The following is a 19,988-nucleotide window of genomic DNA, read 5'->3' as shown; positions in this document are numbered from 1 at the left end:
GACCCTCCTCCCATTTTCTCATCTATGCTGTGCACAGATAAATTCATTTCAAGTAAGCTCTATGAAGAGACATGGCACACAGTAATTTCTGAACAAAAGTTTCCTGCCCACATTTCCATTCTCTGACAAAGTAAATTCACCAGAGGTGAATTGATGCCCCCAAATAAATATTGTGATAGTTCTGCTCATTTCAGTCAGTCTCAAGTTTCAAGAGGGGCAACAGGGGGCAGGAAATGGCAAGCAAGGAATATTTTTGAACACGGAGAGTCATATTGGTGCACTTTTGGGGAGGGGCTGTGGCTCAGTGGTAGAGCATCTGCTTGGAATGCAGAAGGTCCCAGGTTCAATCCCAGGCATCTCCAGTTAAAGGGACTAGGGCGAGTAGCCACTGCCGGTCTAAGTAGACAATACAGACTTTGATGGACCAAGGGTCCGAATTAGTATAAGGTAGCTTCATGTGTGATCATGTATGTGTTTTAGACTTCCTGGAGGCATCTGGCTAGCTACAGGGGAAAACAGTTTACTAGACTTGATGGGCGATTGCTTTGATCAGCTGTGTTCTTTTTGTGTTCTTGATGTTCAAGACTTAGTACAGCACTGAGAACTTCACAGAGAGGTGCTCAGAAAACATGTGGGATGTTATCCAAGCATTCAGGCCAGTTTACAACTTTATAACTTATTATTTAAGGGGTATGGTGTTTTCTCCCCGTTAGCATCCACAGAAAGGCTTGCCAGGGAGAGAAATTTTGCAATCGATTCCTCACTCTCATTCTGCTGATGGCATATTTGCTGCAACATCCCCACTGGAACAATTACATGCACGGTCTCCTTCCCACTCTACTTTATTGCCCTCGCCTAATAAAACTGTTTGTAAATATTAATTGTCTCAGAATGAACAAAGGTTTTCAGATGGCACTTGTGGAAAATGAGCCTTTTTGCGCTGGAAGATTGAACTGACCATACTAAATTAATACTGGTCTACATTCAAATAACCGCATTCTGCACGTTATGGGGAAAGACATACCCAATTGGTCTTAATATTCTAATCCTCTCTGATCACATGATGTGCGCCTTGCATGCAGCAAACTGAAAACAATATTAGCTTCATTTACAGTAGGTGTTTTCCTCCTCACAAACCATTTACCTTACCATAATTACTCACTCGTCCTTTCCTCCATCCAGGGCATGTGGCACAACGTCTGAGAACATGACGGATACTACTGTCACCGATAAAGACTGCCTTGTGTTCACTTCAGGTTTTCCTCGTCCTCCTTGCACATATCAGAACTGAATACAAAGTAAGAGAAACATTAATTAATGCCCATCCAACAGCAACTTGACAGGGCTATGATTTAACTATAAAAACGCTTGTTGAATTGCAATTCAATATTTTCGTTCCCAACTCGCATTTATGTCATTGTACCAAGCTGATGGGGGAGAGGGAAGGAATAATTGAGGGATAAGGGGGGGGGAGAATAAAAAAGTCTCTTTTTCTTGTCACTTTTTCATCTATTATTTATTTCTTGACTGTAGCTGTCATGACATCATCCACTGACATATAAATTGCTCAGTGAGTTGAAAAGGTAGACATGTTTGCAAACAAGCCACCTACTTGATATTTTCAGTTCCCAAAATCCAGAGACAAAAGGAATCATTGGGAACATCAGTCTTCAAGACACGACAGCAGCTATACAATGTTTAGGGGGAAATAAACTAAATAAATGATTTCCATACCTTACATTCTTCAACTCTCCTACAATGTTAGAACAATGATTTAGCTAGCAGGTTCCACATCCCCTCTTCTATCTTCTGGCCATTGGAGTAGGAGTTCCTAGAACTCAGGATTAATCCTTACTTATTGTTGTACTAATTAATTAAAGTGGCTAGTGAGCATACATGTAACTCCACAATGTTTCATGAGAAAAAACAGACTGTTCCCTGCCACCTGGTAAGCTGCAATTCTATCGTGCAAACTCTGCAACCACCTGACAAAATATATTTTAAAAAGTACAACAAATAACCAGTCACACACAAAAAAAGTTGGATGGAGTACTGTCATTATTCAGTGTCCCCTCCCCAGCTTCAAGATTTTTCTGTCACAGTTGCTCTATCTTCTGTTCTTCCTTGAGATTCTGATGGCCAGGAGGTGAACTCTTCCATCTTAGTTAATTAATGTATCAGTTTCTGATATATGTACTATCAATATTAAGTTTTTCGTTGTGCTGACTGAATAGGATTGCCAGGTGCCCAGTAGTGGCAGGCAAACCCCCGCTAATCCACCGCCTGCCCGCCGACCAGCTGAAGGTCGGGGGGCAAATGTACACACGCGCCTACACACTGCGTCAAGTCACTTCTGGTTTACACCCAGAAGCACCGCATCGCGAGGGGCATTATACCACTCAAACTGTGGGTTTGAGTGGTAAAGGGCCCCTTTATGCATTGCAAGGGGCCTTTTACAGTTTGAGTGGTAAAAGGCCTCTTGCGATGCGGCACTTCCGGGTCTAAATAGGCTTACTAGGTCACTCTTCTTCTTCTGGGTGTAAAATGCATCACAAGGGGCTGTTTTACACTCAAACTGGGAGTTTGAGTGGAAAATGCCCCCTTGGGATGCGTTTTACACCCGGAAGTGCCACATCACAACAGGCCTTTCCACTCAAACTGGGAGTTTGAGTGGAAACCGGCCCTTTACAATGCAGCACTTCCGGATGTGAACCGGAAGGGATGAAGCACTTCCGAGCTAGCAGTATAGTGACTATTGTTGACTTGCATGCAACAGTAAAGATCATAAGAATGAACAATATCTACAACAGATACAATGTTTATTAGTTCCAACCCAAAAGTGACCCAGGCAGTAAACTCCATGTCTAGATGAAACGAGACATATGGTATAAATTCTTCAACAAGCGTTTGGAATCTGTCACCTTTAAACTTCAAACCCATGTATTAATATTTTAAACCCAGTGAGGCTTAACTTTAAAATTCCCAGGGATCAAGAGGTGCTACCCAGAAACACTACAAAAGAGTATATTTACATATCTTTCCTTTTATCTACAACTATTGATTCCCCACTCCTCCACATGAGCGGTGGAGGTTAATCTTGTGAACTGGGTTGGTTTCCCGACTCCTCCACATGAAGCCAGCTGGGTGACCTTGGGCTAGTCACAGCTCTCTTAGAGCTCTCTCAGGCCCACCTATCTCACAGGGTGTCTGTTGTGGGGAGGGAGAAAGAAGGTGATTGTAAGCCAGATTGATTCTTCCTTAAGTGGAAGAGAAAGTCAGCATATAAAAACCAACTACTCTTCTTCTAGTTTGTGTTGTTGTTTTTTACTCTCTTCCTCCTTCATTGGTTAGACTTTAAGCTGGTTACCTTTTAATACTATTTTCATGCTATTTTCTCCACCCCTTCTTCCGCTTCAAGGATTCTCTCTGAACAATCGGTTGAAAAAAAAATCACTTTAAGTCAAAATTATTTCTACCGCAAAACAAAAGGTCACATGTATACCAGATATGTAGACTGGAAGTCAGTATAGTCCATCAATTATCCAAAGGTGTTACCAGAACTTTCATTTTGGGTCACTATCCATAGGCTACATGCTTTCTGCAGGACGAGCATTACAAAGAAGGATGGAATGTAATTTCTCCATTTTGAGGTCCTAAGCCATACTCGCTTGTTTCACAGTTTTGAAGTGGGGTTGTGCTGAAATGGCAGACACATTTCATGAACATTCCTTCCCTACGAAGTGCACATTTTCCATCTGAAAATCTTTTGACTGACCATTCTTACTGTTTTTATGAAAACACTATAAAGAGTAGATGTGCTATGCTGACCCATATTCAGGTAATCAGTGCTCCTTCCTTATTACTATTCAGGTAGTTACTGGAGCATCCTGTTGTGAAACTCTTCACACTACAATTTGCTGCCGTTTTGACAACTTCTTTTTTGCTTTGCATTACTGTGCTATTTTCTTTCAAAGCCTTTTCACACCGAACCATTTCATTCTGTATTACCACAGTATTTTCTTCTTTCATTACTGTGTGTGTGTAAAGTGCCGTCAAGTAGCAGCCGACTTATGGCAACCCCAGCAAGGGGCTTTCAAGGCATGTGAGAAGCAGAGGTGGTCTGCTATTGTCTTCTTCTGCAGAGTCTATTTTGGTGGTCTCCCTTCCAAGTACTGACCCTGCTTAGCTTCTGAGATCTAATGTGTGTGTGTGTGTTAAGTGTCATCAAGTCGCTTCCGACTCATGGCGACCCTATGAATGAAAGTCCTCCAAAATGTCCTATCTTTGACAGCCCTGTTCAGATCCTGCAAATTGAAGGCCATGGCTTCCTTTATTGAGTCAATCCATCTCTTGTTGGGTCTTCCTCTTTTCCTGCTACCCTCAACTTTTCCTAGCATGACTGTCTTTTCCAGTGACTCTTGTCGTCTCATGACGTGACCAAAATATGACAGCCTCAGTTTAGTCATTTTAGCTTCTAGGGTCAGTTCAGGCTTGATTTGATCCCACTGATTTGTTTTTTTGGCAGTCCACGGAATCCGTAACACTCTCCTCCAACACCACATTTCAAAGGAATCTATTTTCTTCCTATCAGCTTTCTTCACTGTCCAGCTTTCACACCCATACATAGTAATAGGGAATACGATGGCATGAATTAATCTAGTCTTGGTGGCCAGTGACACATCCTTACACTTCAAAATCGTTTCTATCTCCTTCATGGCTGCCCTTCCCAGTCTCAATCTCCTTCTGATTTCTTGGCTGCAGTCTCCCTTTTGGTTGATGGTCTAATGAGGTCAGGCTATATCATGCTGCCTTCCCACCATCATTACAGTAAGACTGACTTAAAATGTCAGTATTTGCTGGCCATTGGCCTTTCATCAAATTTCCAAAGCCCATGTTGCAGTGCATTTCCTCAAGACGCACTGTGCATGTACAACATTGGCTTGGTCCCACATGAGAACATTAAGGATAAAATAGACACCGTCTTTGAAATTTTAATTTGTATCTTTGTGTCAAGAAAATAAAACTGGGAACAGAAATCTCCTGGGAGTTCTGAATCTACTGCCTTGAGCCAAGTGGGGAAAAGGCAGGTTATAAATATTTTAATAAATAGATATCAATAGAATATCACAAGCTTCATCCCAGCTCAACTCATTAAATATCAGCAATTCTTGTCCCCCCACCCAAAGGAAGCATGATAAGATTTTCTGCTTGTTACTATGGTAGCTTCAAAACTGGCTGCATATAGAAATACGCTGAATTGTTCTCGCTATTCAAATCATATTGGAATAAGGTTAAGAATCAACAGTTATAGGGGCTATTAAAGTGTCAATTAGTAGGGCTTCTTTTATTTTGCAAAACATAAAAAAGGAAGAAGAGGCAGAGAAAAGTTTAAGTCCCTTCTGAGCCTCAACTGTGTTAATACTAAATTATATGCAGTCTATAAAGATCCTTTAGAACAAAGATTTGAAGCAGCCTTTATAAATAATTTAAATGATTTAGATAATTAGATTAGAATGCAATATACTCATTATCTTTTTTTAATAATTTCAGACATGACTGCATGCTGTAAAACTGCAGTTAATGTAATTTCTAGGTGAAGAGGAGCTATACTCTAAACAGTGCTAGCTAGCAGTGCAAAAATTAAACGTAGATGTACAGTACCTGAACTGCAGTTACCTGAACTTCTCATTTGTCCGAATGTAGAGACACATTCTTTGTCAGCATGACCTTATATAAATAAAATTCTTGCTTGTATTTCTGTATTTCCCCCAGCCTTTAATAAACATATTTATTCCAGAACTTTTGAAGAAATGATGCCATATCACTTTAAGCATCTATAGTATCTCAGAATTTTAGATTCTTCTGTTCTTTCCCCTTTGGAATAACAGATGGTGCCATAAAATGCAGTGGTTTAAGATTTGGTTTCACATGCCTACTTAACTATGAAACTCATTGGGCCATGTAGTGTCTCTCGATGTAATCTACCTATCAAGGTTATTGTGAGAAGCATTGAGGTGGAGGGTTCAAATACACCATCTTGCTTATCCATGTATGCCGTCTTAAGAAAAATGTGGGATCAAAAATAAAATAAATTACAAGCTTAGATTAGACCAGACAAGATAGAAAACATACCTTTAAAACTAAAATACAGCCTTGTGCTACACTAATACAGATCAGAGCTGAATGGTGAGGGAAGAGGAGGGGATGTAACCTTCCATCTCTGCACAGTTTTGGTAATCAAAACTGGGGCCTCCATGCTGTTCTAATCCCTATGGGGAAACAGATGGGCTCCTATCTTTCTTCCTTTAAAGAGCTAACAGTTTGTAAAGGGCAGTTTCACTTAGCAGAACTGTGTGCTGTAGAAGGGTTAAATCCCCACTCACATGGCCCCAATCTTAATCAGGGCCCGGTGCAGCTATAAATCAACTTCTATAGATAGAGATCTGTAATCTTATCTCTTTTGATCCTTACAATTCTGAATACCTTGTCCTTCACAAGACTGTCTTCTTTCGAAGATAAAGTTGCCAGCTCTGGGTTGGGAAATACCTGGAGTATTTTGGGGTGGAGTCTGAGGAAGGCAGGGTTTGGAGAGGGGAGGGACTTCAATGCCATAGAGTCCAATTGCCAAAGTGGCCATTTTTTCCAAGGGAATTGATTTCTGTCACTTGGAGATCAGTTGTAATAGCGGGAGATCTCCAGCCACCACCTGGAGGTTGGCAACCCTAATCAAAGACCATGTGCTGCTTTGCACATGCAACTGGATCAGGTATGTCAAGGAGGTTTTCTGAGTAATCAAGGATGGTCTGCCATAAACAGTGTATAGTTGTTTTGCAGTTCTCTAAGGTCCACCTGGGACAGTTTTCTCCCCCAGCTAGTCTCTGGCTCTTTTAAGCATGAAGACACCTGGTCACGATAGATTGTACCATGGTGAGCAGCTTTTTCTGTGTTGCCGACATATCGCTACTGGAAATTGGACAATAATACCATATTCACATTAACTGTGATTAATTAAGCTAGAATTAAGCTTACATTTCCAGATACAAATTATGATAGTAGAATGACTTTTTCAAGGAGACAAACTGGCAAAGGCTAGCTGGTAAGAGAGAATTGTAACCACACACAAGTAACTATATACAAGGAGGTTTACATAAACTCCTCGGTGGAACCAGAAATTCTTTGCATGAAATTGTTGTCTTGGTGCTCCTTTCTGGAAAACTTCCAGAGAAGCCTGCAGTAATACAGCTGGGATGTTACAAAGACATGGATAAGCCATCCAACATCCATTTGGGAGAGGTGCTAATGCAGCTTTATGCTGTTCTGAGATAATCAAATGTCAGTCTGGCAACTGCTCTGATGTGATCATTAAAAGATGGGCAGAGTTCCACAATACTCCCAGGGTTTTTATCCCTTGGAAGTGGAAATAAATTCATATATTTTTTACAAAGAAAAAAGTGCACAATAGGCATTTACAAAGCTTTCTGATCTCCAAGGTCTTTAAAAGGGATGAGCTGAACTCTGCACCTCACTATGGCTTTGATCCAAACCCTAACCCAATCAAGAATAAACCATTAAAGTGGGTCAATAGTTGTGTGTACAACATGCAGGTGGGATTTAACTGGATATACTAGATACGAGGGGAAAGCCACAAGGAAGGCATAACATTCATGTTGTTTTTGGAAGCACCCAAGACTGGTTGTTATTGGAAACACAATTCTGGGGTAGAGAAACCTTATCTGGTCCATCAAGGCAGTTGTTATGTTCTTAAACCTGTTAATATAAGCTTGATTGACAAGTATTCAAGTTCTGTTAGTAAATTCCAATGCACACAACAATCCACATTTTGACAGCCACTGATGGAGTAAAGAGACCTGAATTCAAATCCCCATCACCATTGAAGGTCGCTGGATGATACTGGGACAGTCACTCCTAAAGTTGTTGTGAAGATAAAATGGAAGAGGGGAAAGCCATGGGCACCACCCTGAGCTCCTTGAAGGAATGATAATATAAAAATGTAATCGGCAACCTTTGTATGGGAAAATGTCTCTATTCTATTTCTTCCCACCCTATCTTTCTCCTTTGTGTCACCCACCTTTTTCTCTCAAGTATACTACCCTTTTCTCATGTCCGCCTCAAGAAATACTCAAAACCAACTTTAATGCATGTTTTCTCAGAAGTAAGTTATATTTAGTTCAATGGCCTAAATGTTGCCTTTGTGTCCACTCCCTAAGATCTGTGATGTTTGCACCCCAAGATCCTTTGACCTTCAGATGCCAGAGGTGAAAGAACCATCCAGTTTGATATTAAAGCAGGATCTCTTGTTTAAGGCAGGAAAAAACCCTAGGTGCTCTGAAAAGAGAACAGCTTGATTGTCTGGCCCTGAATGCTTTAGGAGAACAGCAATCAAGACTCCATTGTTTGATCTTCCAGAGCTTCTGACACCTCTGGCCAATCACCCAAGGACAATAACCAAAGATTCCAGAGTATCCCCCATGATGCAAACTTCCTCAGTGATTCAACCATAAGGCCAGGAAAGGCCATCAAGCTACCTCCTTACCTCTGTCAAACAGGCCTCAATTGGTCTGCCACTCAGGCAATTCAATCATCCTGCCTAAATCATTCCACTTTCCCCTGTTGCCTCACCTGTTAAGGCTATATGTGGACCTCTGCTTCCCCTGGTTATATTATCATCATCAGCTCACCAAAAATTCAGTTCCACCAATAGGAAGCAGGATACCATTGCAATCCTAACCAATACCATTGCAATCCTAACTGTGCATTAAATTCCCCTACTGGAGCCCAGGTAAATTCAGGTGAATAAGAAGGACATCTCATGCCCTCCGCTGTTGTAGCTAGTTCCCCTCCAGAATTTTCTTCTAGCCCCACAACCATGAAACCACCAGACCCAACTTCATCCAGATAGACATAGTATGTTTCTTTTCTCCCATTCTGCTCTCCTTCCTGAATGTAACCCTTCACATCTTTCTGCGTACTTTCTTCTCTGTATCTTGGATAGGGTAATAAAGTTACTTGCTGGTTAAGTGCCTGTCCCTTCTATCTTTCTCTTCTCATAGATTTATTGAGCCAAACTGGGACATGCGTATACAACAGACTAAATGATCCTAGAACTCATGTTCTAGGTTTTCATGTATAGGGGATGCTCTTCACATGATAGACCTGACTCAAGAACTTATTTGGGTAACATTACTCTCATGTAACTATATCAAGGATGACAGCCTTATATCTTTAGCTTCACCTGTGTTGTACTCTGTTTTGCAGAAAAAAAGAAACTCTTGCAGAAAAAAATGAAAAGCTTGCAATTGGCAGGAGACTTTTGTGGGGGGGGGGCTCACCAGTGATGTGGTGACATCGCTTCCAGCACAACCTGGAAGTGAAGTCATTGTGTAGGTATGGCACTGTAGCATTTGCCCAAATGTTTATGGTTTAACCGTAACATTTTGGATGATTGCTGGAACATCTCCTGATGTGTTGACATGACTTCTAGCTCATACTGGAAGTGTTGCTACAGTGTCAGCACAATGCCAATCGCGCCCCTCATTTCCCTCAGAATTTCCCCTTGCTGCCCAGTGGCAGCAGGCAAAGTCAGCAGGGGGTGGGAGGCCACCTGCTGGAAGCAGAAGACCTGACCTCCCTATGCTGTGGTCTCCTCTCTCCCTTTTTTTGACTTTGGTGGTTGTGTTTCAAAGGAAACATTTTTTTCAGTTACTCAGGTAGCTACTGGCCTTTTTTCTTTTTTCTTTTTTTTTTTGCAAAGACTGGATGAATTGGTGGACTGCCAGCTTGAATTAATTCTCTCCATTTTCCCCTTCTGAAGAGAATGCTCATCAAGTGAAGGATGATCCCATCCACAATACCATGGGACTATGCTTGACTGAACTCAATGGGACTTCCAAATAACCATCCATAGGAATGGGCTATAACAAAGTCTCTGTTCATCTTTGGCTCTCTCCTTCTAAGCTGAGCATGTGCAGTTCATGGATGGGCTTCTCTATCACAAGCACAATACACAAAGGTGTTTCTCGAACAATATGGGATGATTTCAGAAATTTCATTCAGCAAACATCTACCCATGAGAAGAAGAGAGATGGGAAGAGTGAGTCATACCTGCTTGCATGGTTACAAGCTGTGTTTGTGCCAGATGGCTGTCTAATTGCAGCTTGTCAGGACACCCAGTGAACTTCATTTCAGAGTGGATATTTGAACACCATTCTCCCAGACCCAACTCTGACTCTCTAACCACTACAACCATGCTAGTTCTCCATTGCAGGAATCCACATAAGCCTGGACAGGGACTGTATGACTGCAACACTCTGCATAGAAGCAAGGCCAAAGGAACTTTCCTGATGTTTTACATATGTATACACACACATACGTCATTCTTCCCTTAAGAATATTTTGAGGTGTGCATCAGCTGACATAGGGTGCACAATGCAGAAAAATAGGCAAAAACTAACATGGCAGACATAAGGAGTATTTCCTTTGGCCTTTTTGAAATGGCACCATCCATTCCAATAGGACCTTCAATCAGCTCATTCGTTTTAAAATGATAATCAGAAAATGCTCTCCACTCATATAGCATGTGCTTAATGTTGTCAGTTACTTATAGAGTCCTGGGTGGGTGGTGATTATTTGTCTGAAGATGGCAATGACAAATGATACTCCTTATGCCATCAGCACCTTAAACTAGACAAAATGATATATCCACAATAAGAAACATCCGCTATCATGAGCCATTTCTCACCGCTTCTCATTTATGCTTTCATAAAGCCCGGCATTTGTACTTAATCAGCTCTTTAGCAAAAGTGGATACTAAGAGCTCCTCTTGTACCAAACACATTGGTGCAAATTGATTTCCTCTTAGTCACTGCCACCCATGGAAAATGATTGTCAATTTTTGTTCATAATCAATGCATGCCACATAGGAGTGCCTCGTGCTTTTGAAAAATGGAAAGAACAATGACAGTTCCCTGCCAGCGTGCTTGTGGCGAGAAGAAAGCCTTTGGGAAAGCAAGCAACAACGCATGTCTTTATGGTAGCTACACTTCCAGTTAATGTTTGTCAAGTATCTGGCAATCTGTTCTACAATCCGGCTTCATGAGCAAGCATCAGACACCGTGGCTCATAAGGGAATAGTAATAAGTGCTAAATGAAACCTGACACCACATCATCAGACAATAGCACTTCCCTTAGCATGTTTCCATTATGCTTCAAACCCTGATGACCTACTCAGCAAGGAGGTCAGAGACTGCACAAAAGATGGCAAGGCAGAGCATCAAGAACTATTATTTTCCAGTAAAGCAACTTGGAAATTATTGAGAGTTGGTGATGGAGTGACAGGAGGTGCTGTTCAGACCAAAGGTGGTCACAGAGCCAGCAAATCTCACTTGAGCAAAGCCATCAGCAGGGGCACAGAAGCAAGAAAAGTGAAAATTAGAAAGTGGCAGAGACGCACCATCTAAATCAACAATGCGTGGCAAAAAGAGTTCAGTGATGAATACTTTGTGTGAAGCAGAGGATAGCTAACAAAACAACAGACATTTCTCCTACCTCATAAATGCAGATGGCGGAATTTCAAAGAGTCACTTGGGACCAAAATTTCTCAGCCACTGGGGACCAAAAATTGATGTATAGAAACCTTGCGGAAGTCTATAAATAAGGCCTCCAGAAAAAAATGATAGAAGGCACATAGAAACACACCTTTTAAAAGTGGTGAAATTCTGGTTTTTATAGCCATTATTGGTTTCCAAACTGGTTTCTAAACTTCCGCACAATTAAAATTTGGTTGTGGAGACTGACTTAACTGAGGCCTCTACACATTAAGGTCAATGATGCCCTGCTGTAAACAAAGAGAAAAAAGAATTAGCACGTCACTGCGATGATAGCCCAGCTGTCCCGAGGATAGATCCATTACACTTAAGGTATGCCTCCCACAGTTTCAATGACATGTCCCACCCTAGCAGTTAAAAGTTTAAATCCACATCTAAAAACACTGTAAATAAAGAGGTACCTTAGGCTGTAGAGCTTTCCACAGCAGCCATCCTGTAATCTGGCTTTCAAAAACATTCTCTACAGAGCAACAGAAAACTCAGAAATATAACATATTGAAGCAGGTCTTTAAACCCCCCATATGTCAAGTGATTGTTAACAGCCATGAGAAAGAAACAACTTCAGGGGGAAAGTAAAGCTCATGCAGCTATAGCTAAACCCACCAAGTAATATAGAACACTGACAAGAAGAGGCTAGCTATACACACAAAACTGGCCCAATAGAGAGCAAAACTCAGGATGACATTTTGATATGTTTTCCTTCTAAAAATAACAGAAAAAATTTACAATGGAGGCTAAGGATTAGTTAATATACAAGACTCATACACAAAAGTTGTCTCAACCATGCTTGGACATATAGACTTAATGTTTCTGGTTGAATTCAGAACAGCCTGGCTCTTGAACAATCTGGCACTTGAAGAACCATATTATCTCATATTTACCCATCTGTCAGTTAAGATCTTAAGATGTACCCCCACTTTCTCAGATAAGATAGGGTTTTCTCTGTGGTGGGTCCCTGATTTTTTATTGACTTGTCTTGCACCTAGTCTGTATTGTTTTAGGAACCAGGTGAAAATGTTTCTTTTTCCCCAGGTGTGTGGTTGACCTCCTTGCTGTCTTTCTCAGGGGACCCATGGTGGTCCTTAGCTCTGTGGGCCACTTACACTCAGATCACATTAAATTGCCTGGAAAGCTGGAAGCAAGGATACTCATCCCACTGTTCAAATTATAATTTGTTCACAACCTGCAAGCATGGTCCTAGAATCCTGACAAATGTTTGATTATTTCTGAAGTTCTGAACATTTGAAATCAGATCAAAAAGGTCCCAGGTGTATTCCCACACTACTTTATCCATCCCTCAACTACTATCTTTGTTATATGGTAAAAAATCTATTGAAATAAAACTTTTAAAGAGGTGTTTCAGTTCTGCTTGTCTCTCTGTTCTAGCCTTGCCCATTTTGCTCAGCTAATTCACCCTTTGTTAGATCTGGATTGTCAGTACTTTCTGATGGTCAAGCTCCACCTCCATCCATTCATCCAACAGGCAAAAAAAATGCAGTTTAGTTTAGGGGAGTCAATCATATGGCCCATGGGCTGGATCTGGCCCCTTGAGAACTCTTATGCAGCCCACCAACTGGCCAAGGCAGCCACCTCCCCCAGTCCTGATCTGGGCTGGAAAGGCAAGGCAAGGCATGGCCCAGCCCAACTCAACCAAGTGACATTTATGCCATAACCTTCGTATGACGTTACCGACATTTATGTCATAACAAATGAGTTCAACACCCCTGCTTTAGGTTGATTAAGGTTGTCTTAATCCTGCTTTGGGGGGGGGGGGCAGGCTTGTATCTCTAGCTTGCCTAACCTTGCCCGTTTTGCCTCCAGGACATCCATAGTCATAGTTCTTTGTATTAATTGGATTTATGTGTTCTTGGACTGCTGCCTGGGAACTATAATTGGATCCAGTCAGTTCTGAGCATGTGCCAACATAGGGAATGCTGCTAACTGTGCACATGCAAAAGTACATACTCTCTAACATTTATTTTAAATGGTGCACAACCTGTTCACAAATGAACAAGTAGCATATGCAATGCAAGCAAGCCAGTAAACATATGACCATGCTTCAGTAATGGCTAACCAGCCAGCCACTCTGTAGATGTAAAACTACTTGAAATGCTCTTGGTTTTGAATTGTAAGCAAATTATGAAGGTGATCACATGTGGTGAGCATATGAAGGATACTTGCTTTGGTATTAGCATTTTAGGGCAGAACATTTGTCTTTAAAGTATATGTCTTTTCTTCTTTAAAAGCTAATACCAAAGTAGGGAACCTGGTTTAGAAACAGAGTGGAGGTTGAAGGGTTAAATACTTTCTCCCTCCCCTGCACTGCCTGAGGCAAATTGAGTTGCACAAGCCAGCAATTTGTATTTGAAGGACAGAATGAATGAGACTGTGATCCTCATCTTGTCTGTTTGAGCCTTGAATCCAGCAAAACTTCAGGCCATCTCGCAATCACTGCAACCCACTGGATTTGTATTTGTGATGCTCAGCTCACATGTTTTATTGTGCTCATGCAGAGAGTAGAACATCTGACGAGACATGGCCCTAAATGCCGACAGTGTTTTTAATATAATCTAGGAAGATTCTCTGAACGAAAACTATATACAGAATAATGCGATTATTGGTGCTTTAGAGGAGAGAGATGCAGATTTTTTTAAATGTTATATTCTCCAGCCATTTTTTCAAAAGCCACAGAGGTTCAGTTTAGGTTACAACAAAGGAAGGGGGTGAAATGGATACACAGTAATATATTTACCAAATATGTGCACAGCCACATTTTAGGACATTTTTAATAACTAGACATGGCACACAGAACTTGGAACATGAGGCAAAAAAAATCCAGATGCATCCTCATGGTGCTAAGAAAACTGTTATGCTGTCTCATAGTAGGACCTTCCATGCTCATGATAAAATATAGTTACCTCATCAAACACATCTTTAAAAGAATACACCCTCAGAGTAACCATGAAAGAAAACTGTGTTTTCGATTCTTTTACATCTTCCTCACAAATTAATGGCTTTTCTCGTTGTACTTCCTACACTTGATTCTGTAAACAGCTGCATTGTTTAGCGCTCTGTCACTAGTAGGAGTTCCTCATAGGTGAAAACAGTAATTTATTTTATTGATTTCATTTTGTAATGCACTGTTTAAAATTGTTCATTACCTATACACAACACTGTGGGCTATTTCTTCAGGGAAACAGTAGAATATGCTTCAAAGCCTCATGAAATAAGGAGCTTCCATCGAGGTTCTAACAAAAGAATAGCTGCATCCTTGCAAAAAGACTTCTGATGAAAGAATTGCCCCAGCCCTTCCTCACAGAAACCCATTTTCTAATCAGATGATACTGCCTACTTTCAGAAAGAAAACCAAGAGCAACACTCTTTTGTCATGGAGCAAAAAACTAAAGAACATGAGCTATCATCTGAACAAAGAAAACAGATGCAGTCATGGAAATGTCATGAAATTTCAGAGCTTTCTATAAATATCTGGACAATTTCATTCCCCATTACTGTCATCTTCTACCAGCCCCGAATTCTTTTTAAAGCAATGAAAAAATGAACCAGCGTGAGAATTGTTCAAGAATGGTAAATACTGGAGGAAGTAAATAAGAACATCAGCAAAACCCAAATAAAAAAAGTGGAAGCACACAGGACTTTCTTCAGTCTTACAAATAGGAAGATGTCTCTGTGAATGTGGAGAGAAGGAAAATCATATTTAATATCTATGTGGACTGCCTGCCATCAATCTGCTTTGGCAGGTGCATTACTTCTAGTTCCAGGGCTCATCATAATGAATTCTGGTTCTTGTTTTCCTTTTGTTGTTGTTGCTGGGGGTTTCTTTTTCTCTCCATTCACTATACCCAACTGAGTAGCTTTGCTAATGCAGGAAAGCTGGAGCTGGAAAGTGTCATCCTTCATTCGAAGCTTTTATTTTCCATTCATTTTAAATGAAAAAAACCCAAGATATTTCAAGATAGATTCCTTAAACAAATTCTGATGTCTCTAATCTAGTAAGAGAAAAGTAATTTGTGCTGTGGTTGCGAAAAGCTTGGTCAAAGGGGAGAGAATGAGCTGTAGGCTTTGGGGAGGGGAAGTGTTTTATTTCCCCAACTCCGTTTGTTTAAGTGTACAGGTATCAAACAATGCATCTTAAGACAAATATGTGGCCGTCACATTTCTCTCTTTGCATGCCCTGAGCTAATACAGGATTATTGCCAGGGCTATCAGCAAACTGAATACATTTTAGTTGATTATTCATGAGGCTGTTGATCAGGGTTGGCCCAAGTGGCTGCTTGGGGTGGCATGATGATAGGGGGACACTTTTGCCCTTGTGGACTTTTGGTCATCCCATCTATTGCTTGCCAGATAGCTGGCCATTTTCCCTCCCTCCCTCCCTCGGGTTGTACTTTGAAAGGGACTTAGTTGTCTTTGGAAAGTGCTGTCCTGCCCCTATCCATCAGGATACACCCTCAGAGTAACCTATCCATCAGGATATCGCAAAGATGTCTGAAGATTACAGAATCTTCTTTGATTATAGCTGGGATGGGTAGGAGCAAGTGACATGAGCAACTGTCAGTATCCATGAAGCTATGAGGTGAAGGCTTTGTGTTTTGGGGTTTGTTTTGTTTTCTTAACTCTCAGTCTCCTTGCCTGGATGCTCCCAGAATACAGGAGCCTTTTTGAAATGCAGGCTGCAAATCTTTCGTTATCTTTCAACAAACAGACCTGGTCCTTTTGACCAATATATTTCAAAACTCTTTCTCATTCTCTTTCACTGATATTGGGCCACCAAGTACAAAAGGAAGGTGAAGTAGAAAAAAAATATTTGATGATTTAATGATATGGAAATTGATGGTCTAACAGAAAAAGAGGTCATAAAAGAGACATGAATTTGGAAATCTCCAGAAAGAGATAAGATACAGGATTATGAATACTGCCTGTGCTGCTTACGGAAAGCCCTGCTACCTGAAGCACCTACTTACAAGCAATGACAGATACTCCATGGAGATACAAACCAAGAAATTAGTCTTTACAAGACATTCCAGTGCAAACTCTGACCCCATATCCACTCAAGAGGCCCTATCTCAGCATCCAATGCCATCAGCCATGCCATCAACACTGCACATTCTCTAGCTTAATATATCTTAATGTGCCAGCAATGTCCTGCCATTTGCACTGACCAAATTGGGAAGTCTCTTTGCAACATAATTTTTTTTGTGCTGTCAAGTCGCAGCCAACTTATGGCAACTCTGTGGTGTTTTCAAGGCAAGAGATGTTCAGAGGTGGTTTGCCATTGCCTTCCTCTGCGTCTGCGTAGTGACCCTGCTATTCCTTGGTGGTCTCCCATCCCAATGCTAACCAGGGATGGCCTGCTTAGCTTCTGAGAAGATGTGATTGGGCTAGCCTGGGCTATCCAGGTCAGGGTTTTGCAACGGAATAAATGGACACAAATAAGATATTAAAAATAGAACCACTCAGAAACCAGCAGGGGAGCATTTAAACCACTCTGGAATTCAGTAACAGACTTAAAGGTATGGTACTTTAGCTGAAGAAATTTAGCAATTTGAGAGAAAAGCTGCGGAGTTGGAAATTATACAGTAGATTTGAGCCTATCAGACTTGGACGCAATAAGACTTGGACGCAATAAGTAGCTAACTTACTACAAAATGTAATTGTGCCTTGTCATGCTATTTTACTAATTCATCATCAATTGGGAGGGGTCTACATCCACTCTAATTGGATTATTTACTCTCTTACTGGATTTTGTTTTAAGATGTTTCTGCAATGTAATGTAATATACCTATATTCTGAGATCCTGGAACTTCTGGCCTCTCTTTGAAGTATCCCCCTTTGCCACCAACAGCCCCACCTTTCTTCCGTTTGTAGCATTGTAAGGATATATCTTCCAGTTGTCATGCATTTGTCAACATGTGCTCTGGCTCTCAAAAGCCTATGACACATTTACTTCATTTTCCCTTAATGTGCCAAAAGACTCTATGTTATTTAGGATTATTACTGGGATTTTTTTAAAAAAATACCTTTACCACAGCATAAGAAGGTATATATGTATGCACCTTAGGGTTGCCACCCCCCCAGGTGGCTACTGGAGATCTCCCGCTATTACAATTTATCTCCATGCTATAGAGATCAGTTTCCCTGGAGAAAATGGCTGCTTTGGAAGGTGGGCTCTATGGCTTTGTACCCTCTTCCCCTCCCCAAACCTCGCCCTCCTCAGGCTCCACCCCCAAAATCTCCAGGTGTTTCCCAGCCTGGAGCTGGCAACCCTGATGCACCTTCAGAAATATACATCTAACTAGGGTTGCCAACTTCCAGGTAGTACTGGAGATCTGCTATTACAACGGATCTCCAGAGATCAGTTCACCTGGAGAAAATGGCCACTTTGGCAATTGGACTCTATGGCATTGAAGTACCCTCCCCTCCCCAAAGCTTGCCCTCCTCAAGCTCTGCCCCAAAAATCTAAAGGCATTTCCCAATCCAAATCTGGCAACCCTACATCTAACCCAGGTTAGGGATGTTTGGGCCTATATATACACATAACCCTGTTCGGAAATGATATTTTGGAAAGGGGGGCAGTTCTAAATTAAAGGTTCGATTTTGTTGGCAACAAGAGAGAGATGAAAGGCAAGAACAAGGCAGTTTTAAAATGCAATGCAAACAGTAAAACAGATTACTGTATACACATCAAAAATACACAGCTGGAACCAACCCAACAGACACTGGCTGTTATGAAGAAGAATTTGGAAGCCCTCTCACTATGTGCGGCTGCATAGCCTAATTCATGTGATATGGTAATTTCATAGAGTGGTGGAAGAAAAGCAGTTACAAAAAGCTGGAAATCTTAGCAGGGTTTACTTATTTGTTTAGTTGAAAGAAAGGGGAATAGTCAGTTGGAGTAATGGAGAGAGAGCAAGTACAGCTGGGTTCCTTAACAACTAAGTTTTTGGTATGGTGAAGGAGAAAGATTGCAAAGGAGGAGGGCATATACACGAGAAACATATGGCTCTAAACATCAACTTTCTGTTGATGCTGTAATCTTGAATATACAATAAGAAAATGTAATGTCTCAGTAGCAAATATTCAATATTGGAAGGTTTTTGACTGTATGCCATACTCCTAGTTGATCCAGTATTTGGTACAGAAAGAATCTCAGTACCTTAGAGCGGTTTTTTCTAGCTCTTGTTCTGCTTTCAGCGTTATTAAATGTACTCCAAATAGGCAGAGATGAATTGAAATCAGCCGTCGGGAACCTGAGCAACTCCAGGCTCCTTGACTCTGAGAGCAGCCAAGGATCCACCCTCAGTGCCCATGAGCCAAAGCAGCAGCAAATGCAGCTCCTTTAAGGCAAAGCCGACTGCTCTCCTGCTTGATCAGGACTGGCTCTTTAACAGCCCACTGCCTAGGGTTGCCAACCTCCAGGTACTAGCTGGAGATCTCCTGCTATTACAACTGATCTCCAGGCAATAGAGATCAGATCACCTGGAGAAAATGGCCCCTTTGGCAATTGGACTCTATGGCATTGAAGTCCCTCCCCTTCCCAAACCCCTCTCTCCTCAGGCTCCACCCCAAAAACCTCCCAGTAGTGAAGAAGGACCTGGCAACCCTACCACCGCCTGATGAGCAGTGGAGCCAGTGATGGGGTAACAAGGAGATGAATCGCAGCTGGGATGTGGGGGCAGAAACAGCTTTCCATAGGAATTGCTCAGACCCCGTGGGAGCTCCAGAGGGGTGGATCCTTCAAAGGGGCTGACTCCAGGATGAGCCAGGCCCTTCATAAGGCAGAGGGAAATATGTCAAAGAGGAGACACTGACTTCTGCTCCTGAGCTTGAGAGAAGCAGAGTCAGAAGAGAGGTGAGGAACCAGAGTGACAGAAACCTTCTTCCCTCTCAGTCTGAGGCCTGTGGGTGGGTACCCCAGTGCACCCTGCTGGCATGGATCTGCATGACTTGGGCAGGTCTTCTACGTCACTATGGTTGCCAGGTCCCTCTTCGTAACCAGCAGGAGGTTTTGGGGGCAGAGCTTGAGGAGGGTGAGGTTTGGGCAGGGGAGGGACTTCAATGCCATAGAGTCCAATTGACAAAGCTGCCATTTTCTCCAGGTGAACTGATCTCTATCGGCTGGAGATCAGTTGTAATAGCAGGAGATCTCCAGCTAGTACCTGGAGGTTGTCACCCTCTTTTTTCATATGCGGATGACAAAAAAATATTCACTAAATTTCCAACTAGACATAATATCACAAATAATTGCGTGAAAACATGTTATTTGGCCTTGAAAAATATGTAACCCCTGCACATAATAGCTCACTCAAGTTTAAAATCAAGGTTAAAATCTGTTTCTCATTACCT

The 19,988-nt window shown here is 41.6% G+C and overlaps 1 non-coding gene across 1 annotated transcript; it reads left to right on the top strand.

Annotated features, from left to right (window-relative positions):
* Window positions 1–290: 290 nt before the first annotated feature.
* On the top strand, window positions 291–362 carry TRNAS-GGA (transfer RNA serine (anticodon GGA)). Its single transcript has one exon. It is a non-coding gene; the product is annotated as a tRNA-Ser (tRNA).
* The last annotated feature ends 19,626 nt before the right edge of the window (window positions 363–19,988 follow it).

This window comes from Euleptes europaea, chromosome 2, assembly GCF_029931775.1.
Source record: "Euleptes europaea isolate rEulEur1 chromosome 2, rEulEur1.hap1, whole genome shotgun sequence".
Lineage (NCBI taxonomy): Eukaryota > Metazoa > Chordata > Lepidosauria > Squamata > Sphaerodactylidae > Euleptes > Euleptes europaea.
Note: the sequence above shows the minus strand (reverse complement) of the source record. Positions and strands in the feature narration are given on the sequence as shown.